This window comes from Cavia porcellus, unplaced genomic scaffold (genome assembly GCF_034190915.1).
Source record: "Cavia porcellus strain 051 isolate PalLab524CR breed Dunkin Hartley unplaced genomic scaffold, mCavPor4.1 scaffold_10, whole genome shotgun sequence".
NCBI lineage: Eukaryota > Metazoa > Chordata > Mammalia > Rodentia > Caviidae > Cavia > Cavia porcellus.
In genome coordinates, this window is record NW_026947493.1 from 56338904 (window position 1) to 56366870 (window position 27967).

At 37.3% G+C, this 27967-nt stretch overlaps 1 long non-coding RNA gene across 3 annotated transcripts in view; it reads left to right on the forward strand.

The window, feature by feature from the left end:
* Positions 1 to 2601: 2601 nt before the first annotated feature.
* Positions 2602 to 27967, forward strand: part of LOC106025857 (uncharacterized) — a 100300-nt gene continuing 74934 nt past the window's right edge. For all 3 annotated transcript variants that reach the window (XR_010050204.1, XR_001199436.3, XR_010050202.1), the window contains exon 1: positions 2602 to 2743. This is a non-coding gene — a long non-coding RNA (uncharacterized LOC106025857). The remainder of the gene's footprint in view (positions 2744 to 27967) is intronic.

Sequence of the window (27967 nt, forward strand, 5' to 3'; positions counted from 1 at the left end):
TGCTGATGTAACATTGCCTGGAACCAAAGGTGCTTCTCTTTGTGACAAAGGAAATGTAGCAATGAGTATGTAATGATGAAATCTTTGGTCCAACCTTGAACCACCCCACTGAACAGCCTTAGGCTAATAGTGCATGGAAAACAATCTCAGCTGGAAGGCAAAGTGAGGGCTGATCCTATCCTCTAGCACATGGTAAGTAGCACAAAGCTACAAGTGCTACCTACCTCCGGGTGTGCAGCAGGCATCATGTCCAGGCTTGGGAGCTAGGGTCAGGAAGAGGAATGGCCTGTTCATTGCTCCCCAGGACTTCCTTTGGACTGTCTTTCTGATTTATTTTCTATTTCTCTGCTTTGGGGCACTTTCAGCAGCTGGCAGCTGTGGCTTTTCTCGGCAAGACTGTCCTGGGACTGCTGGAGCCACATTACACAGATAAATGGCAGCACTGAGGAGTTTGTGCTTTCCTGGTGCCATCTGGGAGTGTGAAACTCAGCTCCCTTGGTGTCGACTGGGGCGACTTGGGCTGGATTTATACTCCTGAGTTCACCTGCGGGATCACAGTAGGTCTGATGTCTCCTTTTTGCTTGACTTTGCTTGATTTTAGAGGACCCTGACCTCACTTCCTTATCCAGGGTCATGCACAGAATAAACAGAACAGGACCAAGGTTTGCTACACAGAATAAATAGAAATACAGAGGTCTCAGTTACATTTTAGTTTTAGATAAACACAGATAATTGTTTCTAGTATAGGTATATCATGTGCAGTGTTTGGGACATACACTTAAATTTATTCACCACCTGAATTTCAGATCAGATTGAGAATCCAGTGCTTCATCCGGTAACCCCAGTGAGGATATGAATCCAAGCCTGTCTAATTCTAATAGTTATGCATTTTCTTTTTTTTAAAGATGAATAAATCACTTTAATCTGTAAATAAACTCAATACATACAGCACACAGTAGAAAATATTATTATAGCATGTTGTAAGTGCCCCTGTCTACCTCTTTGTAGTCAGTCTCTTTAGAGGCCACCTGGTAAGCTTTTCTTGTTCATTTTCTAGCAACATTTTCTGTAAATTCAAGCATAACTATACATGTATTTCTGCAGCCAGCTTTATTACATTTACAACTAGTTTGGAGATAGCCAGTTACCAGCACACATGGGGTTGTTTGTTCCTTTTAATAATTACCATCTACTAAACATAGGCTCAGTTAATCTTTATGTGAACTCTTTCATCCATTTGTTCCTATAGATAAAGTTCAGACTACTCCAGTTCACACAAACTCGAGAGACTGGAATTTGTGTACAAATGTGGATTAGCAGCCTGAGCCACCGGATGCTGCTAGTGCAGTGGAGGAGAGATAGTTTGCTTGGTGATGGGGCAACAGTTCAGCAGATGTTCTTTGATGTTGAAAATTATTCCCCCCAATCAGTATATGGGAATTCTTTGAGCAGATCTGAATACGTGTTTGTACAGAATCCTCACAGTAACTCTGCTACCTCCAGAATCTAATAGCCATTTGACAATATAAATATTACCATCACTCCTAAAAGAGCTGGGAATTCAGGGCACTCTACCTAATTTCATCTGGAAATCAGTATATTTTCTCTAAGAGTCCATAATGGAGTGCTGCTACTAACACCCATGAAGGCAGGAGTCTGTTTTAAATGGATTGGCTCTAGGACCAGCAGAAAGGCTTGTAAATCAGTAGGATATCTTGCTAGAAAAGCTGCCTCAGAGAAATTGAACAGATAGGAGGCAAGTTTGTGGGAAGCTATTCAGCTACTAGGTAGTGGAAGGAGAGATTCATTACACAGAAGAACCCCTGACAGATTCATGGGTTCAGGAAGTTGACCCAAGCACATTGCCCGGTACACAGTCAGGCAGAGGGAGGTTTTGCTGACTGAATACATGGTGGGGAATATGGATGATGAGTGTGGGATGCATGAAAGTATTACTTTACACTCAGCAACTGTCATTAGGTTACATATGCTCCCTGCCCTATGTTTACAGTCAGCAGGATGACATGGAAATAGGTGTTATTTAAAAAAACACAAAGATAACTTCAAGTAGAATTCGTATCCATGTTATATATAGACATGTATTATGTATGGCTTATCAGTTTTAAAATTATTTTATTTTCTGCTAGTCAAATGTATAGAATAGATTCTGACATAACTCTCAACAAAGGAAGACTAAGATACTTAAGAATTTAATTAAAAGAGGAAGATTATAGTTTTTATTGCAATATATCCTGTTTCTCCTTCCTCACAATTAATATTTTCACTGATTTTTAAAGCCACCCTTTTGATTTAAGGAAGAAATATCTCTGAGACATTAGACAAACCTGTGGATTTTAAAATTGATTTTGATGGTAAAATTATGATTTGGGAAAAGCACACTAGCATAAGTTAGCCTTCTTATTTTTAATCCTCTTGTGTTGGTATAATTATGAATTATGTGCCTGGCATGTGGGCTGTCACATTTTAGTTTGTAAGTTAAATAAACAATGTGGAAACCAAACAATCTTGGCTCCTTACGTATAAGAAACGTCTCAGCTACAGGATTTACTTTAGTACTTCCTCATGAAGTGCTACTCTAAATATACACTCAAGCCACCCATTTGCAAACAGTGCTTGAATGCCAAGTGAGGAAGTCTCTTCAGTGGGTTAGGAGAGGCTAGACTGCAAAAAAGAGCGACTCTTCTAAAAGAAATGAAAAGAACACATTGATTTCCTTTTTCAGGTAACGTACTGGTTAATGCTAATCTGCTCTTGCTTCTTCTTCCTCTTTCTAAGGTATTTATTCAATGTCTCCTTACCAAGTAAAATTAAAAATGGTAAAAACAATTTGAATTTTCCTATTCCTAAAACTCACTCTCCCATTTTCATTAAACTAGTAACATCCTTCTTGTTCTCATGGGTCATGAGATCAAATAACCCCAAGCTCAGCGTGGTGGGGCTCAGGAAGGTCATATGTCATTTAAAAAGCAAAATCAGCAGAAATAGACACAGAATCTTAGGAGCTTTAGGACTGGAAATCATCTTTAAGAGAATTATTCCCCATATCAAATATTTGAGTGTCTCTTGAACATAGGTAGAACTGTTAAAAAGAAATTCTTAGCTTTGTGAATCCTTAAGTCTTTAAGTTTACTCCTCTTCTACCTTTGAAATACTAAATTATTAATGCCTATCATTCAAACTGATAATGATTAAAATATCATAAGGTAATTATTGGGCATAAACACAAAGTTAACATTGTATGTCACTAGTTAAATTCACAATTTTTTTCACATGAAAAACACAAATTTTCTTTGCTGAAAATAATCCGTTGAAATACCTTTTCTATTTTCTCTGTTTTCATAGCATTGAAAAAACAAACATGATCCCTAGTTTTCTATTCTTGTTTTGGTTTAAATATCAAAAAGAATTGAGTGGAGAACTTGAAAAACATGGTAAGAAGAGAAAATAAAACAAGAAAAGTAAATACAATATACTATTTAAAAATCAAAATTCTGAAGCCATAGGAAAACTTAGCTGTCATCGCATAAAATATCTTCAGTTCATAAGATGAAGAAGAAAACGTGAAAGATTTACACAATTCATCCAATGATATGGGGTAAAAATGAAGCCCCTGCTAGACAATTCTTTTGATTTCTAGACTACAACTGGTGGATGAAAGATCTCAAGAAAAATACTAATGCATCAAGGTTTTTTGCCTTCTCTTGGTTCCTGAAAGCTTGTTTAGTAGGCATTTGCATTTGAGAACTTGGTTTCTTTTTTTCTGCTTCTTTTCTATTTTTTTAATATATCAGTTCACTCCAATTTAAATTCTTTCAGTGCCAAAGCTATTGGAAATACAGTCTGTGTCCACTGAACCACCTCAGTTCGCAATGTCTGAAAGGGATCTGCCTTCCATTTCTTGGCTATTTGCAATGAAGGATAGTGCTATCGTTAACCGAATGTAATTAATAATTCTTGAGTGTTATCACTGGGATCTGGAATGCCCCCCAAAGGCTTATGTGTTGAAGGCTTGGCTCTCAGCTGGTGGTTCTATTAGAAGGGAGTGGCAACCTTTTTAGGTGGGCATTAGTTGGATGAAGGGGGCCACGTTTTATCCCTGCCCTTTTCCTTTCTTTCTGTCTTCTTCCCAGCCACCATGAGGGGAGCAGCTGATTGCTGCTACCCATTTCCACCATAATTCACTGACCGCCTCATCATAGGCCTCAAAAGCGAGTAGAGCAAAAACAATGGACTGAAGCTTCTGAAACCACGAGTCAAAACAAAATGTGTTCTGTCACAGCAATCGAAAGCTAATTCTGAGTAGTTTCAAACTAACTTAAAGGTGAAAATGAGTAACTAAGTTAATATGACACGAGGTGCATGTGCCAGAATGTGTAAAGCCTTGTTTTCAAAGGATGTGACTTACATGCTCAATCTGGAGCTATCTCTACAGCTTTTAGCGGACGTCTAGAATATTCTTTAAATAGGAGACGTCTAAGCAACAATTTTTTTGAAAAAAAGAGTGTAATATTCAATATATGTAGGTAGGGAATTGTGGAACTGATTGACCCAGGATTTTAAGAGTTTCTAAGATGGGTCTCAAAAGGAAATGTTCAAGAGAACCAAAAAGAATAATCACCTATAATTACTTTCAGGAATATTATTTAAGACTGTCACTGTTAACATGTGTACTCATTACCACCTCTCTCTATATTATTATTTTTCCAAGATGCATTTGACCTTCATGCATTTTGTCATTTAATTTAATTTAATTTTTTAGAGGGTCTCGGGAATCAAACTCAGGATGTTATGCTTGTCAGGCAGGTGCTGCACCGCTGAGCTAAATTCCATCCCAACATCATTTACATTTTTTTTTCTTGGTACCCTGGTTTGAACTCACGACCTTATGCTTACCAGGCAGGCACTTAGGCCACTGAACTAAATCTTCAGGCCCCCATCATTTAATTTTAATAGCCCTGATTCCCATTGTTTCCTAAGACACGAGTTAACCTATTGTTTTTATTTAACAGGATTGAAATCTCTTTTCCTCATAGATTTTTCGTATTAGATTTACTCCAAGTCATTGAGAGTTTACTTTTAAAACACAATCCTACATACTATGCACAGTTGTGTCTTCTTGGTTATTCTAACTTAACTGCTAAAAACATTCTTGGTCTTTTCTGAAAACAGAGTTTGTAAAATTACGTAGGTATATGGGAAATAAAAAGATGTTGATGCAGCTGGTCCTCCTGTTTACTGTCTCAAAGGTCTATGGGGTTTGGACTGAGCTGTGGTAGGTCACAGAAGTTCTTAAAAGATTGTTTTCTGTGCTGCTGGGAGGGAAGAATATACATGGATGAACTTCCCTGTTGTCAGTAGTGGCACATTTCCAGATTCCTTAGAATCTATGTTTTCAAAAGAATCATTTAACTCTAGTATGTTCTGTTTTCTTAAATCTTTATAGGTAACTTTAATTTTATTTTATTTTATTATTTTTGCTAGAAAGCAATACGTCTTTTATCTACAATCTTTTCTCCTTCAGGCCATTCCCACTTCCTCTTCCTTGAATATCACATTTCCCAGTTTTTCACCACTAGGTGTCATAAGTATTCACACAAATGCCTTGAAGGCATAAAAATAAGCTTTTCCCTAAAACGTGCCCCTGTGTTTTGACTTTCCATATAAAGTCTTATACTGCTTAGGTCTACGTATTAGCACACATTTACGTGCTATTCCAACTCAGGATAGAAAGATCAAGAAAAGCCTTAAAATCAAGGAAAATAAAATGGAAAAAAAATCCAGAATGGAAACAGGTACCTTTGACCTGTGCAGAACTCAGTGCTCAAGATCTTCGTCCCCAGAGTGTGCTCTGAGGTGTTCTTCAGTCTCAGCCCATGAGATTCATAGGCAAGTTCTTCTTTTAAGGATGGGCTCCAGAAGAGCAGATGGAAAACCCTGTTAGGTGCCCCTTCATCACCCTTTAAGAGGAGACACGTAAGACCAGAACCACTTTCATCCTGCTGGTTTGTATTTTAGGCAAAACGGCTGACACATTAAAACAGTCTTTTCTGATATGGATTTTTGCAGCTATGTAGGTCTTTAGAATGATTAACAATCCTTTGGAGCAGGTTGCTTATCGTCTTGGCAGCAGAGCTAGAGCTCGTACACACGTTTCTTGTCCTCTTAGGTATTATCTTCTCTTATTATTATTCTTGAAATAGATTCATGTACTTATTCTGGAATTTTGAAAGAAAAACCAAAGCCCAAGATAGTCCTTAGTTCAGGAAGCTTCCTTGGTGGTGATACAATGTTAAAAACATCAGAGTATTCATCACTGGAACAGCAGAAAGAAATACACTTTATGACTCTCATTACATGTTTGTTTGCTTGATTTTGTTTTGTTTCTTTGTGATGCTAGGGGATGAATCTAGGTTATTAGATTTTGTAGGTTGACTCATATTTGTTTTTAAATTTTAAAAACAAAAAAGGAAGAATAAAAACTATACAAAATTTAAAACATAGGAAATTAACACGTTAATATATTGAATATTGTCATTGTAAAAGTAGCTGTTCAAATTACAAGATTTGGGCACAAAAAATGATCAAACAAACAATGATTAGTAGTATATTTATCTATCTTGTGTACACTCACGTACACACATGTACGCATATATACATATAACTTTTTCCTTCCTTTCTTTTCTCCTTTCCTCTATCCCAGTTGTTATTTCCTTTGGAGCACTTCCTTTCCCTTTTATTTTCACAATATCTGTTGTATATTTTGGATCTTATTTACTCTTTCAAGTTTTTTTTACACTAGGGAGACAATATGATGTTTACATATGCAAGTTTGATTTATTTCACTTATTACTACAGTCTCTAGTTGTATTCATTTACCAAAAAAGCCTCAAGGTTATCCTTATTCCTGGCTGAGTAATACTGCATTGTATAAAATGCCACATCTTTTGTATCCATTCTTCAATTGATGGGCATTTGAATTGTTTCCAAGATTTAGCTATTACAAATTGTGCTGCTATAAACGTGTGTACATATATCACTGTGGCATGATGTTTTTAATTCTTCTGGGAAAATACCTGGAAGGGGAATAGTTGGATTGAATGGGATCTACAATCTTAGTTTTATGAGGAATCTCCACATTACTTTCCACAGTGGTTGCACCAGTATACACTGCCACAAACAGTGGAAAAGTGTTCCTTTTCCCTTACAGCCCTGCCAACATTTGTTATTGGTTGATTTCTTGATGACAGCCATTCTTTCTGGAGTGAGATGGAATCTCAGTTTTGTTTTAATTCGTATTTCTCAGATGACTAGTGAGGTTAAACATTTCTTCATGTATTTATTTTCCATTTGTATTTCTTCATCTGGGGAGAGTGTGTTCATCTCAGATGCCCATTTTTGGATGGGGTCTTTGAATCTGGGGAACCTGATGTTTTTAAAAATCTTTATGTCTAGATATAAGTTCTTTGTCTGAGTTCTTTTCCCACTTTGTGGACTTTCTTTTGACTCTGTTGGTGATTTCATTTGATGTACAGAAATTTTTTAATAAGATGAGATCCAGGTTTTTGATTCTTTGAAGTATTTCCTATGCAGTTTGTGTTTTGTTCATGAACTCTTTTATCTACCCCTGTGTCTTCAAGATTTCTACATTACTTGTCTCCCAATAGATTTACTGTTTCTGTTTAATATTTAGATCTTTTACTCATTTTGATTTTAGTTTAGTGCATGGTGATAGACATGGGTCTAGTTTTACTCCCATGTGAAAAACAAATTTTTCAGCACTATTTATTAAAGAGTCTGTCTTTCTTACGGTGAGCATGTTTGGCCCCTTTGTCAAAGATAAGGTGGCTGCATGTTTTTGTAATTGTATCTGCATCTTCTAATCTGTTCCTCTGGTCCCCAGGTCTGTTTTTTGTTTTTTTTTTTTTTGTTGTTTGTTTGTTTGGTTGGTTGGTTTTTTTGCCAGCACCATGCTGATTCTATCATAGTAGCTTTGTAGTTTAATTTCAAATCAGGGATTGCTGCAGACTGACAACATGGATAAAATAGCTGTTCCTTTTAGCTTTTTCCTTTTTGTCACATTGCAAGTCAATCAGATCCATACACATCTTTTAGTGAAGCTTGTTTATTTAAACAAAGATGACTAGAGTTAATGAAAATGTATAGTCAATCCATTGATATTCTAAATAAAAAACTATGTTCTCATCAAAATGAAAAGGACATTATCTTAGTCACTTGAAATCAAAAGTAGTAGAAAAATTGTAGTTTCAAAATACTTGATTTCTCTCTTTATATACTTTTTTTGTTTTTGGTACCAGGGATCAAACTCATGACCTCAGGCTCGCCAGGCAGGTGCTTATGCTGCTGAGCTAAATCCCCAGCTTCTTTATATATGTTTTTTGTGAGGGTGGGCAGAGCTCACTTAGTCTTTTCCTTTTTTATTGGTACCGGGGATCGAACTCACCACTGCCTGGTTTCAAAGCAGGCACTTATGCCGCTGAGCTAAATCCCCAGCCCCCTCAGAGCTCACTTAGAGGCCTGTGGAGTCTATGCCCCTTGATGCTCATCCAGTTCCCAAAAAGAGGAGCACACAGATCTGTCTAGTAAGAGCAGCTCTCTCTTTTCTCTGTGTTGATGGAGATTTCCATGATAAATCCAGGTACAGAATTTCTTTTAAGAATATTCACCTAATGATTACATTATGTAATTTTCTTAGCTAAATTTTCTTTTCTTTCTAGATAAAAGTTGTTTATTTATTTGTTTATTTCTAGCCTTGCTGAGTGAGGCATGATTAGCAAACTTTTGAAGCATAGATTTTCTCATATATAACTTTGAAACACTAAATTTGAAATTAATTCTTTGGACACAGTGAAAACACATGGAAACTAGTTAGACTCATGACCTTTTTAAAGTGTTGTGGATATTCTATCAAAAGAAAGCAAAAAATTGGAAGATCAAATAAGTCAGAGATAAGACACTCATGTCAAAATACTGGCAAAAAGTCCATAATGATTAACCATTTAGTAATCAAAGATGATATAATAATGTAGGTCATGGGAACCCAAATTTTCACAGAATTTGTTTGATCCAAGGTTTGTCGTGATCTTGTCTCCATATGTTATTTCAAGAGATCTATGATTATGTTACTTTTCCTTATTAAAAACAAATGATCACCATTCAAATATCATATTGTTCAGCTTTGTCCCATGATTTGGGCTGTTTTCTTCCACTAGAATGTCACTCCTTTTCTTTAGCACCTACTCAAACCTCTTATTTCTTGATTTGACTTTAAAAAGTACCATTTCTACCTTTGTAGCCATTCCTGGGCTCAAAGGCAGTTTTAATTTCTGGGAAATTAATAGATATGAGAAATTAGAATAGTTTACTATCTAGTATAGCAGTAACTGCTTTAACATATAAAAATCCCAAATACAAAATGGTTAGGATTTGCAATCATGTAATCTCCTAAAGGGAGACTCTTTACTGGTGGGCAGCCTCCAGCGACTGACTGAGTGTTAAGTTTGTTTCTTTCAAGTGACTTCACTGTCCTCAACATTGGTTGTATCAAAGGAGTAGAAGAAAAAAACAGAGTGAAGAAGGCACAAATACACAACAACCTTGATCTGGAAGTGACTCACATACTTTCCTTCATTTCTATTACATTAAAACTAATCACATATGACTCTGTCTGGGTGTGTTGAGTTTAGGAAGTGCAGTTCTTGATCAGGCAACAATTTCCTGGTGACAAATCCTACCATGGAAGAAATGACCCATAAACAATGAGAACAAGTGAATTTCTAAAAGCTAAACATATATTATTTTAGTAAATATTCTAAATTAAATAAGCAACATGTATGCATACATGTATTACTGATTATTTTAGTCTTTCATAGTTACACTCTAGCTACTTTTAACTAATATGAGAGAAAAATAAAATATTCTTCAGTTTCATTTTGAGCATTTATTATATGTTAAGTCACGTGGGGTCCAATGGTGTTAAAAGGGAGCAATATTTGAGTGACAGTGAGTAAGCTAATGAGTAAGCTATTAAAACATCCAAATGAACAGGGAGATAAGTAATATAATATAAAGGAGAAATAATAGTTTTGTTTTTAAAAATTAATTTTATTGGTACTCTTTTGATATACATAGTGATCACTTTCATCATATGGAACTGGTACCTTATTTATAACATATTTTGATTTTTCTTTTTTTTCCCCATTCCTCTCCCATCCCTTTAACCCTTCTTCCGTTCCTTATTTACAGGAAATTTGTTCCATCTATTCTCTTTTTTGCCCCTGCCCCTTGTTCTCCTTCCCATTTGAACATTTTCTTACTGCTTCCCAATACATATTATCCATTTTGGATCTTATTTGTGCTTTTGGTTTCTTTACAGGAGAGATAATAGTTTTGAAGAACAACAATGCTATATCCTTACCATTAATGATCTCTTTTTTTCTTTTAGGTTTACTGCAATAGATTTCTGTTACAGATTGAGTCTCCTTTATCTGAAATGCTTAGGAACAGTAGTATTTAGACTTTTGCATTTAAAATTTTTTTGGACTATTTTATGTACATAATTAGACATCATTTATGTGTATGCATGTGAAATCTAGGCATGCACAGTGAGATTTACAATAGCTTAACAAGGGTGAGAGGTTCTTTTTTCCCTTGAAGATAAAAAAAAACCATATTGTTTATGTTCAGTATTCTCAAATCTTAGATCATGGCAGTAATTTATACAACTATCATTTCTGAGAAAGTTATGGAGAATGAAGACCTCGTAATATGATGTTTTTTGACCAAGCAGCCACGGACAAAACATAAGGAAAGAATATATGGAAATCTAGTGACAAATTCTTGACCATAGCATTGTACATTTTTCTAAAATTTATCTGTGATTGTTCAGTTCAACTCTTGTTTTGTCACAAGTCTGAGATTATAGCTCATATGGAAATGCTGCTCAATTTCAAGAATAAACTATAGCTTTGGAAAGCTGTGTTTGCAGTAGAAGTGGCCCTATGATAAAATTAAGTGACCCTCAGTACTATCAAGTCTCATAATACATTTGACAAGAACCAGGCCATTACAGTATATTTCCAAAGAATTCGATGGCGATGAGAGGGAAAATATAGGGAAAATCCATCTACACACATTTGCAAGAGTCATTATCATGAGAAAATTTTCACCATATTCAAGGAACAGAATATGAAAGTCACTTAGTATGTTTTCCACTAGACCACCCAAAACAGTATATGTATGCACATATCTATATCCACATGTATAACTTATTTAATAAACATTGTAGGCTTAGTCCATGCATTACTTGAGGCTTTATACTACCATTATTTCAAAAGTCCTAGGACTAATTTAAGAACATTATAAATTACAAATATGGATAAGACCCTTTGATACAGACTAGATTAGAGGAAGTTATGTCAGCAGAGGAGAGAATATAAAGTACACAATGATTAGGTGTCTAGTTACTTTCTTAATGGCTGAGACAATAACCAATATCTGTGAATTAAAGAAGGACAGCTTTATTTTAACTCAGTTTGCAGTTTTAGTTAGCAGTCAGCTTATTCCAAGCCAGTGTGACAAGGTAGAATTGGAACAGGTCATGATATAGTGGTGAGAAGCAGTGAGTGATCAAGGGAGGAGGAGGCACATATACTCTTCCAGGCCACACCCACTTCTTTCCACCATGCTTCACTTCCCAACATCACATCAGCTGTAAACCTATCAGTAGACTAATCTGATGACGAATATCACTCACCCATTACCCAGTCACCAATCCAAAGCCTCATGAAAGCATCAAGATATAAATCATAACACATTGCCTCTGGCCCAAAAGACTCACGTGTATCATTTTATGAAAAATTAAGTTTAAGTCTTTAAGAATCCGAAAAGTTCACTATTGCCGAAAAATGTAAGTGAAGTCTTCTCTGAGATTAAAGGCAAACTAGCTGTGAGTCCCTATGAAAATGAAGAGAAAGTTGAACACTTTCAACATACAATGGTGCACTATAAACATTCTTATTCCAAAAGGTAGAAATGGGGACATAGAAAGGAACAGCACCAAAGTAAGACTGAAATCCAGCAGGGCAAACATGGGTTCCCCTACAGTTCCATGTCCAGTGTGCAGGGCAGTCTGTGGGAAAATGTGAACTCCAAAGGGCTTGGGTGGCCCCATTCCTGTGATACTGCAAATTGTTGTAGCCCTCATGGCTGTTTTGCGCTGGCCTTTGTCTCTCCTTGTGGTTTTCCTCAGATGCCCCATGTTCTGGAATTTTCAGTTTACTGGGGTCTTCATCTTTGGCTCTGTACTCACAGCTTCACACAGTACTCTCTCACGAGCACCCTTTCACAGCCTCCCAGGACTTCTATAATCTGGTTAGAAACCTCTCTGATCCCACAATGCTTGTATTCTGCATGTGGGCAAAACCAGCCACATATGGGTGACACTGATGTCTGCCACTAGTAACTGAACCCTTTTGTAACTTGCTGCTGGTTGCAAAAGCCTTTGAGTGCCTGAATGGCTGAGCACAGTGAATTGAATTCTGAGGAATCAAACCCCATTTCCTAGGCTCCTGCCATTCTGGCACATACTACCCTGGAGATCTCTTTCTAAAGCATTGTTTTTCACCCTTGCAATTTTGAATTGCAAAGGATGGAATCCTGATGATTCTTGTGATGTGTTCCAGTTATATTTTTCTATTATCCTAACCAAAGTATTTAGCTTTTTAATTTTAATCTTTTCCACAACCAAGTTCTCCTTCATTGCATCTTTGCAGGTAAAACTTTACTGCAGCTTCCTTTTTGGCCAAACTCAAAACTCTAGAAATTATCCTGCTGTATTGTTTGCTCTTTATTCTGAAGGTAATGCTGAAAGCCTCAACAGTAGGCATGCCACTCTCTCAACATTATGTGGCAGTGCAATGTCTTCTGCTAGATTAATTAATTCACTGCTCTTAACCTCAGTATCTTGCAATATCTCAGGACAGGAGAAAAATTTAGACAACTTTTTCTGCCAGGCGTAACACATGTGGCCTGGAGTCCAATTACTAATGCATCCTTGCTCCCAACTGAAATCTCCTGAACCAGATATTTACTAGCTGCATTTCTAAAAACATGAGGATCTTTTGAGCTTACAGGTTTTGGGGCTGTCTTTTCAGCTGGCATTTCCAAGTCTTTCTAAACTCTTTCTGCAAGCCAGTTCCAAAGGCTTGTAGAGCCACATGACCAGGTAGCATCATAAGAATGACCCTACTTCTAGCACCAAAATTTTAGTTACTTTCTTCATCTCTGAGACACAATACCTGATACCTCTAAAGGAAGAAAGGTTTATTTTGGATCACAGTTTGTAGAAATTTCAGTCCATAATCAGCTTGCTCCAGGGCAAGATGGCATGGCAGAGGGACATGGCAGAGGAGAAACAATTTGTGATATGGTGGCAAGAAGCAGCAAGGGATCAAGAGAAGAGGAGGGACATATATCCTGCCAGGTCACACTGCAGTGACCCAGCTTTGCCTCCCACTATAAGCACATCAGTAGATTAATCTAGTAATGAATATAACAGACATAAATTTATTAGTAGACATATCCTCTGGTGAGTATCACAATACCATGATCCAGTCACCACCCAAAGCCCTACCTATGAGCAGGAAGTTTGGGAGACATCTAGATATAACTCATAACAATGGGGGAGCAGGTCAGCTTCTGATTTAGCTGAAATATCAAGCCCATACTGCTACTCATATGATGTTCCCAAGTTCTGAATCCCTGTATCATCTATCCATTTTGTACCTGGTGCTATAAGAAATCCTAAATGCATGGTTTTGAACTTCATTGCTAGTGGAATGATTGCCCAGATAGTCAGGAGTGTGTTCAGTGTTTTCACTTGAAATCACGTAAATATGCTGGATGAAAAGGAAATAACTAACTTTAAATCCAGTGCGAAGACAAAAAGAAACTATACAACCTTTAAAGCACAAAAATGCAACCTGGGCACCAATCCAGAAGGTGAACCATTGCTAAAGTGTGGGGTTACCCTAAGATCATCACATGTGTGATGTAGTCAGAAACAACAATAAAGACAAAAGACAAAACACTTAGTGCTCTAACCTTTTACTTATAATTATATTTTATGGTACTGAGAATTGAATCCAGGGATGCTTTACCACTGAGTTAAATTCCCAGTTCATTTTTATTTATTTTGAGATAAGGTATTGCTAGGTTGCCTAAGCTGGACTTGAAGTTGTTTTTCTCCTGTCTCAGCCTCCCAAGTAGTTAGCATGTGTTACTCATTAAAAGTATGATTTGTATTTTCTTCTGAGGTAGTTAGGCACTTAAAAGAAGATGCCAGAACCTGTGACGTTTCACTTATGCTTATGGATAATCAATAGGGAGCTAAAGACAGAACAAAACTTGACCATCATTTTCATATCCTTTATTACCTGAAAACTTTGGAAATAGTATGCTTCTCATTCAAGAAAAATCAAGAGGACAAAATTGATTAGCCCTAAGTGTGCCTGACTTCTTGCCTACCTCAAGACTGAGGACACCAGGAGTACCTACAGTAAGTTTCAGGAGTTAGAGGGACACACAATTACCGGACTTTACAATGTCCAGTTCCAGATGCCCTTCCTGGAGCAATGCTTGGAATCCTCTAGCCATTGTCCCACACCCATAGCCATCTGGATTCCAGGAAAAGCGTGGTCTCACAAGATAATCATTTCATGGATTAAGGATTCCTGCAGAGAGAGAAAAACCAGGAATGAGATCATCATCTACCAGAGGGTGATCCAGTACAGCTCATCTTTAGAGGTTGGCCTTCGGCTTTTGTAGGGGGCCAGTCTGACCTTTTTATATAACTGCCTTCTCCCACTGTTTAAACTGGAGTCCTCTCTTGTTTTTTGTTATTCTGCCTTGTTAAGGGATGCCTGATCCTTGTCAAAGTTCTTATCATTTTCTCTTTATTTCCACTGAAGACTTTTTGCTAACAGTTTTATTTAGTTTTAATTTTTACTATCACTAAAAGCGAGGATCCATGCTGGCCTGTGACAATTGTATCTGTAACAATAACCTTGGCAGATAAAGCCAAGTCCAGGGCAGGGCAGGCTGGAATGGAAATCCCTGAATAAAACCTAGATCCTTCTGTGTGAAGCCATCCTCAGTAAAATGGAGAATGCCAATAAAATATTTCCTGAAAATAGCAAACTTTTCTGTCTTGATTTTGGATTAAAAACAAAGTCATCAACCTGGCAGCAAATTTTTTTCCATGAGAAAATACATTATTTCTCCTCTTGATATCTTAGAAGAAACCTGAATTTTATTTCACTAATTGTGTAAATTGATCAACAGAGGAGGAGCTACAGTTTTGTCTGGTAAATGTAACTCAGATTTGCTTGGCACAGAAATTCATAGTGTCAGATACTTTTCTCTAGATTGCTTTTTCCTGAACATGCTGTAAGGAAGACAGTGACTCTGTAGGTGCTCCAGGGTCCTGAGCTACCCACAATGTTACCAGTAATTCAAAATTTTGAATATCTCAATGATGATTAATGTTTGATTTTTTATCTGCATGTTTGCACTACATCATAATTGCATTTATTTTGGGGAATGAGTCTATCCACATAGTGTATCCTGACATTTTCGATCCCTTGACTCCCCTTCCCTCCTCTCTTTAATTTTTTAAGGTTAAGCATTTGAATGTTTGAGTACAACCATCAGCACAATAAGTTCTGGAGAAGCCTGGAAGCAGTATGTCCCCAAGCCGTAACTTTCGAGCCCTGGAGAACAATGCGATGTTCCATTCTAATGTCATCTGCTCTGAAAGGTCTTCCCACGGCTGCTGGGATCTGTATCAACTATTGCTCCATGTTCCTAACCTGACAGATGTGGGACTTTCTTCATGCCTTATTGAAGGCATGAAGACTTCTGAGATTCATCCAGACTCCTGAGTGAAGGGGAAAATGCTATTTTTACTAAGGGAGAAAAAGATGTGAGCATTGATTTACACGCTGCGTGGATCTAAACGAATCTGTTCACCTTTTCTGGGAGTTTCAAATCAGCGATTTTTTTATTATCTTGTATTTTAATGAAACATGAGGATTGTCTACAAGGATATGAAGGAAACAAAGAAATGGAGACAGCAAAATATTTGGTTCAATATAAGAAAGGAGATTAAAATATCCAGAATCTATGAAAGAGTGGTCTTTTCTGGCACCTCACTCAGCTTTCATCTTTGTATCCTTGAGAGCTTCCTCTCAAGCTCTCTGTAACTGAGAGCTTCCTCAGTTGCATATGGGGAAAATACAGCAGTCTTTTGTCAACTCTGGAGGATTCATTCTAAGATCCCTAATAGACGTCTGAAACTGCTGTGTACTGAACCTTACATTCAAGCACCGCAACACTGAGACAGTCAGAGTTACAGCTAAGAGGACGCTCACTCACTTCTGGGCGAGTGGTCTTTGCAGCCTGGATGTGTGGGACAAGGTGACGAGACACATCTCCAGTGGGAGGGAGTGCAGAATGACCCACCATTTAAAACTGATGAATTGTCTATTTCTGAAGTTTTCTACTTAGTATTTTCAGAGTGTGATTAACCACAAGGAAGTGAAGCCACAGAAAGTGAAACAGCGTGAAAGCAGAAACCTTTGTATGCTCTCATGTCATTTGTCCCTCACATTTTTAAATTTATGTTTCCTTAATGTGCTCTGTGAGGCTTAATCTTAGTTGTGTCCACTTGATTGGTTTAAGGAACACTCAGGGGACTAGTAAAGCACCTAGCTGGGAGTGTCTGGGGGGTCATGGCAGCGTGACTTGGGCACTCCATATGGTCCCTGCCCCTTGCTTTCTGGTACCGTTCCGTTCCCCAGCTCTGCTTCTCTGTCATGAGCAGCTTGCTCTTCCACCAAGAATCATATTTTTTGCTTTAGAACCCATAGACCATGTCCTGAATTACAATGTGAGCTAAGTTAAGCTTCTCTTCCTTTAAATTATGGGTGTTGGTGTTGTGTCCCATGATGAAACCTGGCTAATTCATAGTCAAAAGTGGAAATTCTTCAAAGAACTATGTCTTCATGGGATTAGGGCATCAGTATACAGATTTTCATTATTTAAAAAAAGGTAGAAATGCAAACAATTAAGTCAGTGTTTTCCTACTGTCTTTTCATCTTTTCAGTTTTTACCCTTCTTGATAGTAATTTTAGAAATTTTCTTCCTCATTACCATCCCCCCAAGAAACTTAATACCACATGTATTCAGTATATTTATGTTCTGTGACCTTTTGGAGATTCATAATTCATTGTAACATCTAGACATTCGTTCATCTGCAGGGTTATAATTTTTCCCACAGAGTACATTATCCCATTGAGTCTGGTTAAGTGACTATATTTTCTTTTCGTTCCATCATAATTTACTAGGAACAGTGAAAAGAATCCTCGATTTATATCACTTGTTCCTAGAGAATTATACTTTACACTTTCTGTGACATTACTTCAAAAGTATTTGATTTCTTTGAACATCATTTTTCTCACATATAAAATGAAGTTAAGGTCAAAATAACTAGCAAGCAAATAAGCATATTTGAAAATATCTTATATACGTATATTACAGTGTTCGTGTGAAAGAAACTCAGATAAGTAAGTTTATCAAGTCAGGTTGTACCACAAACTGTCTTTTCAGCTCTTTCATCATGAAACCAGGGTCTTGGTACCATTAACATAGAATCTCTAGTGTCTGATCAGTAGTAAGGGGAAGGAGATAACACGCTCTGGTGTTTTAGTTAAGCAAATAGCCAGACAAATTTCTTTAGTGGAAACTTTGGTGGGATTTAGGAGGAGAATTTTTCTGGTGATACAGAAGGAGAATTTATGCATAAGGCAGAAAAAGTCACTGAAGAATATTTTGGAGAATAATACTATACATGTTTTAACTCCAATGCATTATTCACAAACAAGGTTTGCACCATTTAATTCATTTTTTGAAGAAAAAAATTATTTATCTTTAGGTAAACTAACATTTTCATGTAAACTTATTTGTAACTCCTGTTTTTAAGTGCAACATCTGTATGTTGTTCTTATAAAATGCATCTAATGTCAACTTTCAACAAATTCTAAATTGTGTAACTGACTAAAACTAATACTACATCTAACCTTTACTGAGCACACAGTGTAAGTCAGGTCCTGGGTGATGTGTGCTACAGTTAGTTTACAGTCCTCAAATTACACTGTCTTATCAGTTATGAACTGAGGGAACCATTGTCTTATTTTCAGTGGCATACCTCTCCCCCTCTGCTATCTCATTTCCCATGGTTTCAGTTACCCTCAGTCAACTGTGGTCTGAAAATGCTAAAGGGAAAACTCCAGAAAGAAACAACTCCTAAGTTTTAAAGTGTGTGCCATCCTGAATAGCATAAAATTTCAAGTTGTTCTGCTCTATACCGTCCAGATTGTGAATCATTGCTGTGCCCAGCTTATCCACACTGAGTACACCAGCCAACCTCCCAGGAGTCTCGTAGTAGCTGTCTTGGTTATCAGATGTACTGTTGTTTTATCACAGAGGTTGTGTTCCAGTAGTCTTTAATTTACTTAATAATGGCCCCATAGGACAACTGCTGATGAAACTCAGATACACTCCTTCCCAAAAAGTGTATAAAGTGGGCTTTCTTTATGTGAAAAGGTGAAAGTTCTTAATAAGGCAAAAATAGAATATATATATATATATATATATATATGCACTGAAGTTGCTAAGATTTATAGTAAATATAAACCTACTTGTAAAATTGTGATGAAAGCAAAATTTGTACTAGTTTTGCTACACTGCACCTCAAACTGCAGAGGTTTATGCCACTGTGCAGAAGTGCTGTTTAAAATGTAAAGGTATCAAATTTGTGTGTGTGTGTGTGTAGGAAAAAACAGTATATGCATGGCTCACTATAACAGATCTATGGTTTCAGGCATGCTGTGAAACATATCCAGAATGGATAAGGGAGGAAAACTATGCTCTAAATTCTGTGGGTCAGCAGTTGCATCTAAGCTCATCTGGACAGTTCTGCTGACCTTGTTTGGGGGCCGCTCCTGTGGCCTCACTCCAAGGCTGGGTTGGCCTAGGATGGCTTATCTCTGCTCCACAAGCTCATGTTCTCCAGCAGGTCAGCCTGAGCTCCGTCTCTTGGCTGCAGCATTCCAGGGAGGGCAAGTGTGGAAGCCACATGGCTTCCTGAGCCTGAGACTCACAAGAAGTCACTGTACACCTCCTCTGCAGCGTGTTAGTCAAAGCCTGCCTCAGAACTGTCCAGAGAGCTTATTGTGGGAAGACATGTCAAAAATCTGTGGCCATACATAACGTGTGTAAGATCTCCAAGATAGCAAAACGGAAGCAGGCGAGAGTGCTCTGCATTTAGCATTTTTTTTTTTTTTTTTACTCCAAAGTCTGTTCTTTTAACGACATAGCACTACATTCAGGTTACTTCCCACGCCGCTGAATTTCTCAAAGTGCTTGTGAGCTGAATTGTGACCCAGTGCATACACTATACTATGTTCAAGTCCAGCATCCAGTGCCGCAATATCTAACTCTATTTGAACATAAAGTCTTTAAAGTGAAAATTAAGGGAGTCTGTTGAGTTCTCCAGTATGAATGCGTCACTAGAAGAGATTAGGACACAGACAACACCCAGAGGGAGAACATGTAAAGAGGCAGAGGACAGCCACCCAGAAGGCAGCCTGTCCTGCTTACACTTGGATCCCTGGTTTCTAGCTTGCAGAATTGTGACAAAATACATTTCTTTTGTGTCAGGGGCTTAATCTAGGGTATGTATTATGGAAACACGAGAAAACGTTAAACAGATTGGTTTATTTCTTATTTGTAGTGATTTTATGAGACTGAAAGTTAAATGCTATTGTTACTTAAAGGTGATTTTACATATTTGAAGATTGCTTGTGTCTTAAAGTGCGATGGAAAAAATAAAGACAGAAAGGACACAGGGAAAATTGTTGTTTTCAAACTGTACTTTTATAAAAGATGCAGGTTCAGGACAGAAAGTACCCAAGTCTTCCCTTGCAGGAGATTCATACCAGAAATTGCTAAGTGTCTTAAAGATACAATAAGCCTGTAATTTGGGCCTTAGGTTTTCCTCTGATCCTGTAGATTTACAGATTCCACAGACCATTACCTGGCAAGGAAGAAGTACTGTTAATTCGCTACTGTATTTCTACTTCAAACACATGAAAATGGTTTGCAGTCTAACTAGGCCCTCTGACAAGTAACCTGACAGGCACTAGGAATGCACATCCTGTGTGATCTCTCTAGTGGACCCGCACAGTACCACACCCACACTCACAGCCTCAGGTTTTAACTTACCTCTGTCTTGAGGGCCCACACTCTATTTTCTAAGTGTGTACTTCTTTAACTCTGTCTAATAAATCTATCTGTGCCTCTTTCTTCTCCTTAGCTAATCTGCTTAGCCTCTCATTGATGTGTCCTGAAATGTTTCTCTGTGACACAAGTTGCATGAACCTTCTAATTACTTTGTGGTTGGGTGAATTGAGGTCTCCATCTGCTCTTTGGGAGGGACTGTTGGGGACCCTGTCCTGTGCCCTACCTCTCCAAGAAGGGCTTTCTGGTGGTGATGTCCTATTAAGAGCCAGGTCTGTGGCTCTTGGTGCAATGTTTTCACTATTAAATCAAGACCTGTAACTCATTTCTAACCTCCTACCCTTCACTTAGGGATATGCCTGCTTTGTTTCATATTTAGATTCCTTGCTATACAGACAAACTGATGTTATTTACTTTGCGACATTTCCTAGCATACATTTTATTTTTTGCTTTTATTTCCTTCATTTTATTCTCCTCCAGAGCTACTAAATCAGAATCTGCATTTTTAGCAAGTTCCTTCAGGTGGTTTGTGGGCATACTAAAGTTTGAGATGAATTGTTCTACTAAACCTTATGAAAAATATATGATATTTTATTCAATTTGATCTCTACACATGCCCTGAGACTATTCTTGCCTTATAAAGCATCATAAATCTAAAATACAACTGAAAATGTGGATATAAAAAACTACAAAGTGTTTGGATTTATTTACTCTAATCTAGAAGAAAGAAACCAGGCAAGACCTACAGGCTAAAGGATAAAAGAAAAGAATGACAATAAAAGTAAAGGTCTTCCTGGCCCGGTGGCACACACTTATAATCCAGCTATGTAGGAGGCTAAAGCAGGATAATCATAAATTCAAGGCCAGCCTGGATCGCTTAGTGAGGACTGTCTCAAAATATAAGTAAAAGGGATGGGACATATCTCAATGGAGATCACTTACCCAGAGTGCAGGAGGCCCAGTGTTTGATCCTCTGTACTGAAAAATAGAAACAAAAAGAAGGAAAGGAAAGAAGGAAAAATGGAGGAAGAAGGAAGGAAAGAAGGAAGGGAGAAAGGAAGAGCATGCCTACACTAGAGGCCACAATCTCTCTTGTCTTTTGTCTGATCAGCTGTGGAAGATACGATGCAACCTTTGACATTTCCAACCTTGTCTCACTCCCCATTCTCAACCTTCCTATAGTTTGGGAATTTTTGTTGAATGAAAAATATAATTAAAGCATTTTTCAATGTTGGATAGAGGAACTTTGCTTCTTGAATGTGCCATGCCTAGGTTTTCTTAAAATTTTTTTATTGATGATGTGACTGAAGTCATAAAAAGTGTTCTCAATTTTGCCAAAAACACAAATGTGGTGGGATGTGCGTGGCACTGACCAATAGTTGTTGCTTATCCCTTTTTTGATCTACTTAATAATGGAATTATTTTCTTTAACCCAACACACAGCTGTCCAAAATAGAAGCCAAAAGTTTTAGCCTCCCTTGCACCTCAGTGTGGCAATTCTAACTGATGCTGTATAGATCAACAAATTTTACAGAAATGAAACTTTTGGGGTGTTACTCTAAATGGCTTGGAGACAGCTTTCTTCTCTCTTTCTGGCTTTCTGATGGTTGAAATACGGATGTGATATCTTGCTAGCCTTCATCTTAGATTACAAAGGGAAGCGGTCTTTAGGATGAAGGTCCTGATTGAAAGGATCCGAGTCCCTACAGATCATAGAGTTGTCATTCCAGTGCTGAAGTGTTATCGCTGGTCTTTACTTACATAAGATAGACATTAATTTCTGTTTTCTTTAAGTATTACACTTAAGTGTTATCTTAAGAAGACTTACTTATATATTAAGTGATGAAAGCAAGATTGAAAAGTTCTTGACAAACTGTAATGATGACACAAACTGCTGTGGAATACAATGAATTAAAATGTAAATGTCAATATTTTTCTTTACGTATGTTTCCCAAGGTAGAACTGAAGAGAATTGGTTAGATAGTAGTTCATAGACAAATGAGTTATGTATGTGGGAAAGGTTGGGTTGGAAGACCAGATTTCAGTGACGAACAGTGTAATGATGCTGGATAGTGGTAACCCAGTGCTAGGCTAAATTAAACTGTACTTAGCTCTCAAGTCTCTGCGTAGGCTTACCAGATGAGAGTACTGTATTCACTCCTGAGCACCATGTTCTTTGTAGAGATAGAGAAAGCTAGAAAGTGTTTAAAGAGTAAACAAGAAATAAGAGATATGGCAACTACATTAATCAATGAAAGGGGCTGTGAAATATTAGCCTGGAAGAAGAGGAGTTGGAGAATACAGCATGGTTACCCTTAGATAAGAGTCTGATTGCTTATCACTTCCTCCAGCCCAGAGGTCCTAGGGAAGTGAACTGCTGCTCCACTTAAGAAATAATTTCTAGACGTCAAGGGCTGTCCCAGGTGAGAATGGACTGCTCTGCAAAGATGTTGAGCTGGACCATCTTCAAATCATCCAGAGTGCTCACTGCTGTAGAGCAGTTCATGGGGCTGTTGCTTTGCATATGTTAACTCATTTAATCCTCACAGACCTGTGAGGCTGACTCTACTTTTATCTCTGCTTTATAGATTTGGAAGTTGAGTCATAGAAAAGCTTAGTAACGTATTCAATGTCATTGGACTAGGAAAAGGCAGAGCCAGGTTTTGATGGATGCCGAGTTGCTTTTCAATATTGTTCTTCCCTGGAGCTGGTCAGCTATGGGCTGGGGACAAAGTGGGTGCTGGTTTGTGGTGCTTATCAAACAGATCCCAAATTAGGCCACATCAAGAGCAGTAGCCCTTTCCTGATCTTGAAACCACTTTCCTAACTCTAGTTATAGTAATGATGCTCTGTGTGTTTGTCTGGTAAGGGAGTTTTCCTAGAGCTGCAGAGGTAAAAAGACAAAATCATGAAACATAAATGGATTGGAACATCTAAATTTAAATCTCGAAACTTCTATTTCTTAGGTATAGGGTTTGGGGCAGGACGTGTAATCTGTTCAAAACTCAATTTCTTCATGAATAAAATACAAATAATTCTATCCAACTTGCAAGATTTTAAGGACTAAAAATAAAGTAACTGCCCTGGGACCTTTTATATGGTAAATAATCAATTGGTAGTTAATTATCATTAACAGCTGGCTTAGGCATGAACTAAGACAGGCATTAGGCCATAGCTTAGTGGTTAGAAAAATTCAGACACTGAAGTTGCTCCAGGATTTAAAGCAGATATGGAATTTCATTTAGCAGATGTCTTATTTTTTATAATTTGATAATGTCTTATTTTGTACTTGTCTAGTAGTTTAAAACTTTATGCTTTTGTGTGTAACATATTTTAGAGATTGGGAAACTCACATAAGATGGTCAAAAATTAGGCCTCTGAGCGTGTTTTAGGTTTTTCCTGTTAGTTACACTCATTCAAGACTAAATTAGTGAAAAAAAATACAGATAGAGAAGAGGTGCATGCATTGGGAGAATGTAATTAATTACAAACAAAATTTCCTGCCAACTCTGAAAGGTAGAAGAGAAATAAAACAATTTTATTATTGCATAAGCACAAAAAACATAAGCAGTGTGCATTGTAAACATTCTGCTAAAGAGATTGCAGAGGTAGGAAGAATCTCACCCTTCCGTACAATCAAGCAGATTCAGCCTGTTGCATACCTGTTTCCAAGGCAAATAACTCATGGGCAAGTAAGAGGACTCGATAGCACCATTTATCACGCACAGTTGATTCTAAGCTCACCTGGAGGTTGGGGTAGACAGCTATGTTTGTTCATTTCCTGTAGCCAAAGGAAAAACAAGTTTGTCATATCTTCATGACGGGAGGTAGGGTTGGAACTTGGAAATGAGCTCTCGCTGAGGTTGAGCTCATACCCTCACACATTCTGAGAGAGACGAGCTGTCTTCACTCTTTAGAGTTGGTTTCCAAGTATTTGAGGAAGCCTTTCTGGGTAATAAAATTGGCAGGAGTCTTATTTAGCTTTTAAAACTACATGCATTTCAAAGAGGCAGAAAAACGATGTTTTCTAAAAATGCAAGGAAGAGCAATCATTTACTTTTTTTAAATAGGAAAAATTAAACATTTTCTTTTTCTTCCTTCAAGCTTACACAAGTCATTATTTTTTGTTGACATCATATGGTCCTGAAACCAACAACCCCAAATTTTAATAATATATGTAAGCTTCAAATCAGCATATTTTATTACTTATGCCATAAGAAGCTTTCCATTATTATAACAAAATACTCTAGATGATCAATTTATAAAGAAAAATGTTTGTATTGGTTCACAGTTTTGGAAGTTCCAGTTCACGATCAGTGGGCCTCATCGCTTTAGGCTTATGATGACAGAGCACATCTTGAGGGGGTACATAGCAAAACAGAGTGAGAAAGGATCTGAGATCACAAAGTCCTTCCAAGAGTCTGGTCCCAGTGACCTAAAGACCCTTTACTAGGCCTTTTCTCCTAAGGTTCCACTCATTCCCAAAAGTATTAACCCTGGGGAACACACATTGAACACATGGGATTTAGGGGAACATTTAATACCTAAATGAGATTGTTTTATGGCTTGTCTTCTAACTATAGAATTCTATTTAGGAAGAACTCCTTAGTTGTACTCATGGTCTCTTACAATTATAAAGATTCAGATATATGTGTTTGAGAGGGATCTTATATATTTTTGAGATTTTTTTAGGATGCAGTTTGTCCCTTTAGATATTTGAGTGTAAAATAATGGAAAATAATGTGATTTTCTTTTTTGTGTGCACATGTCTAGAATTAAAGGAATGCAAATTAAAACATAAGAAGCTAACAGTCCCACAAAAGTGAGAATTTTAAATAACTGATAATTCTAAGTGTTGACAAGGACTCAGTGTATCGCTAATGATTCACAATCTCTTTGAAAAAAATTGTTTTTCATAGTCACATTCTATAACAGTTGCATTCCTAGGCAACTATCCAACAGAAATGGATATGTTTGCCAAAAGATATTCAAGAATTTTCAAGAAAATTATCATTCGTAAGAGCCATGAATTGGAAATATTTCAAGCTTCTGTAAAGAAGCAAATGAATAAGCAAATGGTGGTGCATTTATGCAATGGAATAACGTAGTAATGAAGGAAACACTCCTGCATTCAACAGCCTGGGTGAATGTCACACACACACACACACACACACACACACACACACACACAACCACATACAAAAAGATGTGCTGTTTTTAACTCCATTTACAAAACATAAAAAAATAGGAGAAATTATTTGGTGAAATTAAATTCTGGGCAGTTCTTATGTTTTGTGAGATGGAAAGGATAAGAATTGGGAAAGACATGTTTTCTGGGGTTCCAGGAAATGTTCAGTTTCCTGATCTAGTTGTTTTATCTGTGTGCCCTCTTTGTGGTAGTTCTATAAAATGAAATTTTATGAGAGTGTAATTCAACAAAAATGTTTATTTAAAAACACAAACGTTTAAAGTCTGAATAAAAAGATCATACAGGCATTGCTTTTGGGGCTATTATCATACAATCTGATGTAAGCAGGCTCCTGAATTTAATTGTAACACATACAGGTATTATTCTGCTTAAGAAAATCTGAAATGAAAGACACAAAACAAGGAGTTCATTAGGTGTTATTTACAAAGGGCTGAATACATCCTTTAATGGATCCCTTGAGGAATGATTCTCTTTGTGCACTGAAATATGATTTTCCAATATTTTATTATAATAGGAAGAAATATATTACATAACTTTCAAAGTAAATTAAATATTCTTTTTCATTTCACTTTTATATTTATTTTCTTTGGTTTTCTTGTGTGACTCTTCTGAAGTATCATCCCTATCTTTGCACCATTATTATTATGCCATTGCATCTGCATCATACTTAACAGTAACAAAGAGCTTTTCAATGCTTTTACAAATCTTATAAATAAAAAACGCAGTTTTTAACAATAATTTTGGCCTGAACTTGTCTCTGTATTTGGGTCATCAAGTTTGAATCCCAATTTAGCCTCTATACTATGAATTGTAACCTAGTTTGATGTATAAATTGTAACCTAATATAAGTGCACATATTTGAAACCAGTCAACCAAGTCTCAGCCAATCATAGTAGCTGGACCTCTAGCCAATCAGAGGTTGAAATCTGTCCAAATGTGACCGTGTAAGGCAGATACTGACTGCAGTCAATCAAGATGTTTCTGTAGCTCACTTTCTTTTACTTGGCTACAAATACAACTTGCACATGTAACAAGGTGAATGAGATGCTGAATTTTGAAACATCTTTGGTCTCTGGAATGCTGTCTGATTCTAGAATCTTTTTTTCTTGTTCAAATAAGCTTTGTTAAATTTAAATAGTCAGTTTTTTCTTTCAAGAGCAGATACAAGTTTCACATTCTACGTGAGCAGACAGCTTGAAGGGGCTAAGCTTTTCCAAATATCATATGAGGTGAAGCTGAACTCTAGTATGGCATTCCCTATGTAGTAGTCCTTGAAGGTGTCAGGCTTCTTAGTTGCAAACCACAAAAATCAATTCTGGTTATCATTAGGCAAGTGAGAGACAGAAAAGAAAAACAATGAGAAGAGAAAGTAGAAGAAAAGAAGGAAGGGAGGAGAAAAGTCAGAAAAAGAAAATAAAATAAGATTTATTAGAAACATATCAGGGGTTGGGAATCTGTTTGGGAAGAGCAGTGGTTACCAGGCAGCTCAGATGTAGGCAGCTTCAGAAGGTTGGTGATACAGATAGGCCAGGTCTTTAGAATGACTCCAAAATCCAAAAAGATTCATTTTCTTGCTCAGAGTTCAATGTCCTGGAAGGGGGCCTGATGGACCGAGTTAATTTCTTGTCCACTCCTTGACTATACAACTAGGCCAGAAAGATATGAGTCTTTTCATTTCTGGGCAAAGATAGTCAGAAATTTCCCCAGAGACATATGTGAACTAGGGACTTCTCCCAAAGGGGAATTTGAACACTAATCTGAGTGAGCTGTTGGATGCTGGAGAACCAAAAACCTGGCAGTCCTCTTCTATAATACCCTTACTGGAGGAAAAAAACAAGTGGATGACTTATGTCAGCAGCTGCGATTACTGTGGTGAAAGTCTCACGGTTAGTGTGGGAGAGACACTGATTGTAACGGACTCCAGCCCTTGCGGATGTTCAAGCTTGAAACATTGAGCGGTTCCTAGTGTCTCCGCAGCCCTTCAGGAAGCAGGGAGCTGTGCTACTGTAAACTGGGATCCACTCTTGCTCTCTAGTCTAAATTAACTTTCAGCTTTAACCAATAAAGTACAAAATAAGAGCTCATATCAATCATTCCGAAGTGTCAAAAGGCTGAAACAAACAAAACAGCCAGAAGAAAAAGCTAATGGGCATCCGGGAGAAACAAGCTAGCTAGTAATGAAGCATCAACAAGAGAAGTCCAGGGCTGCCAGTGAAGCAGCTGAAATAGTTTAGGAAAATAAGTGGCATTTTAAGCATATATCAGTTTGCTAAAACGTCCATCGCAAAGGGCCATAAACTGGTTGGCTTAACTGGTACAGTATTTATTTCTCAAAATTCTGGATGTTAAGAAGTCTGAGAT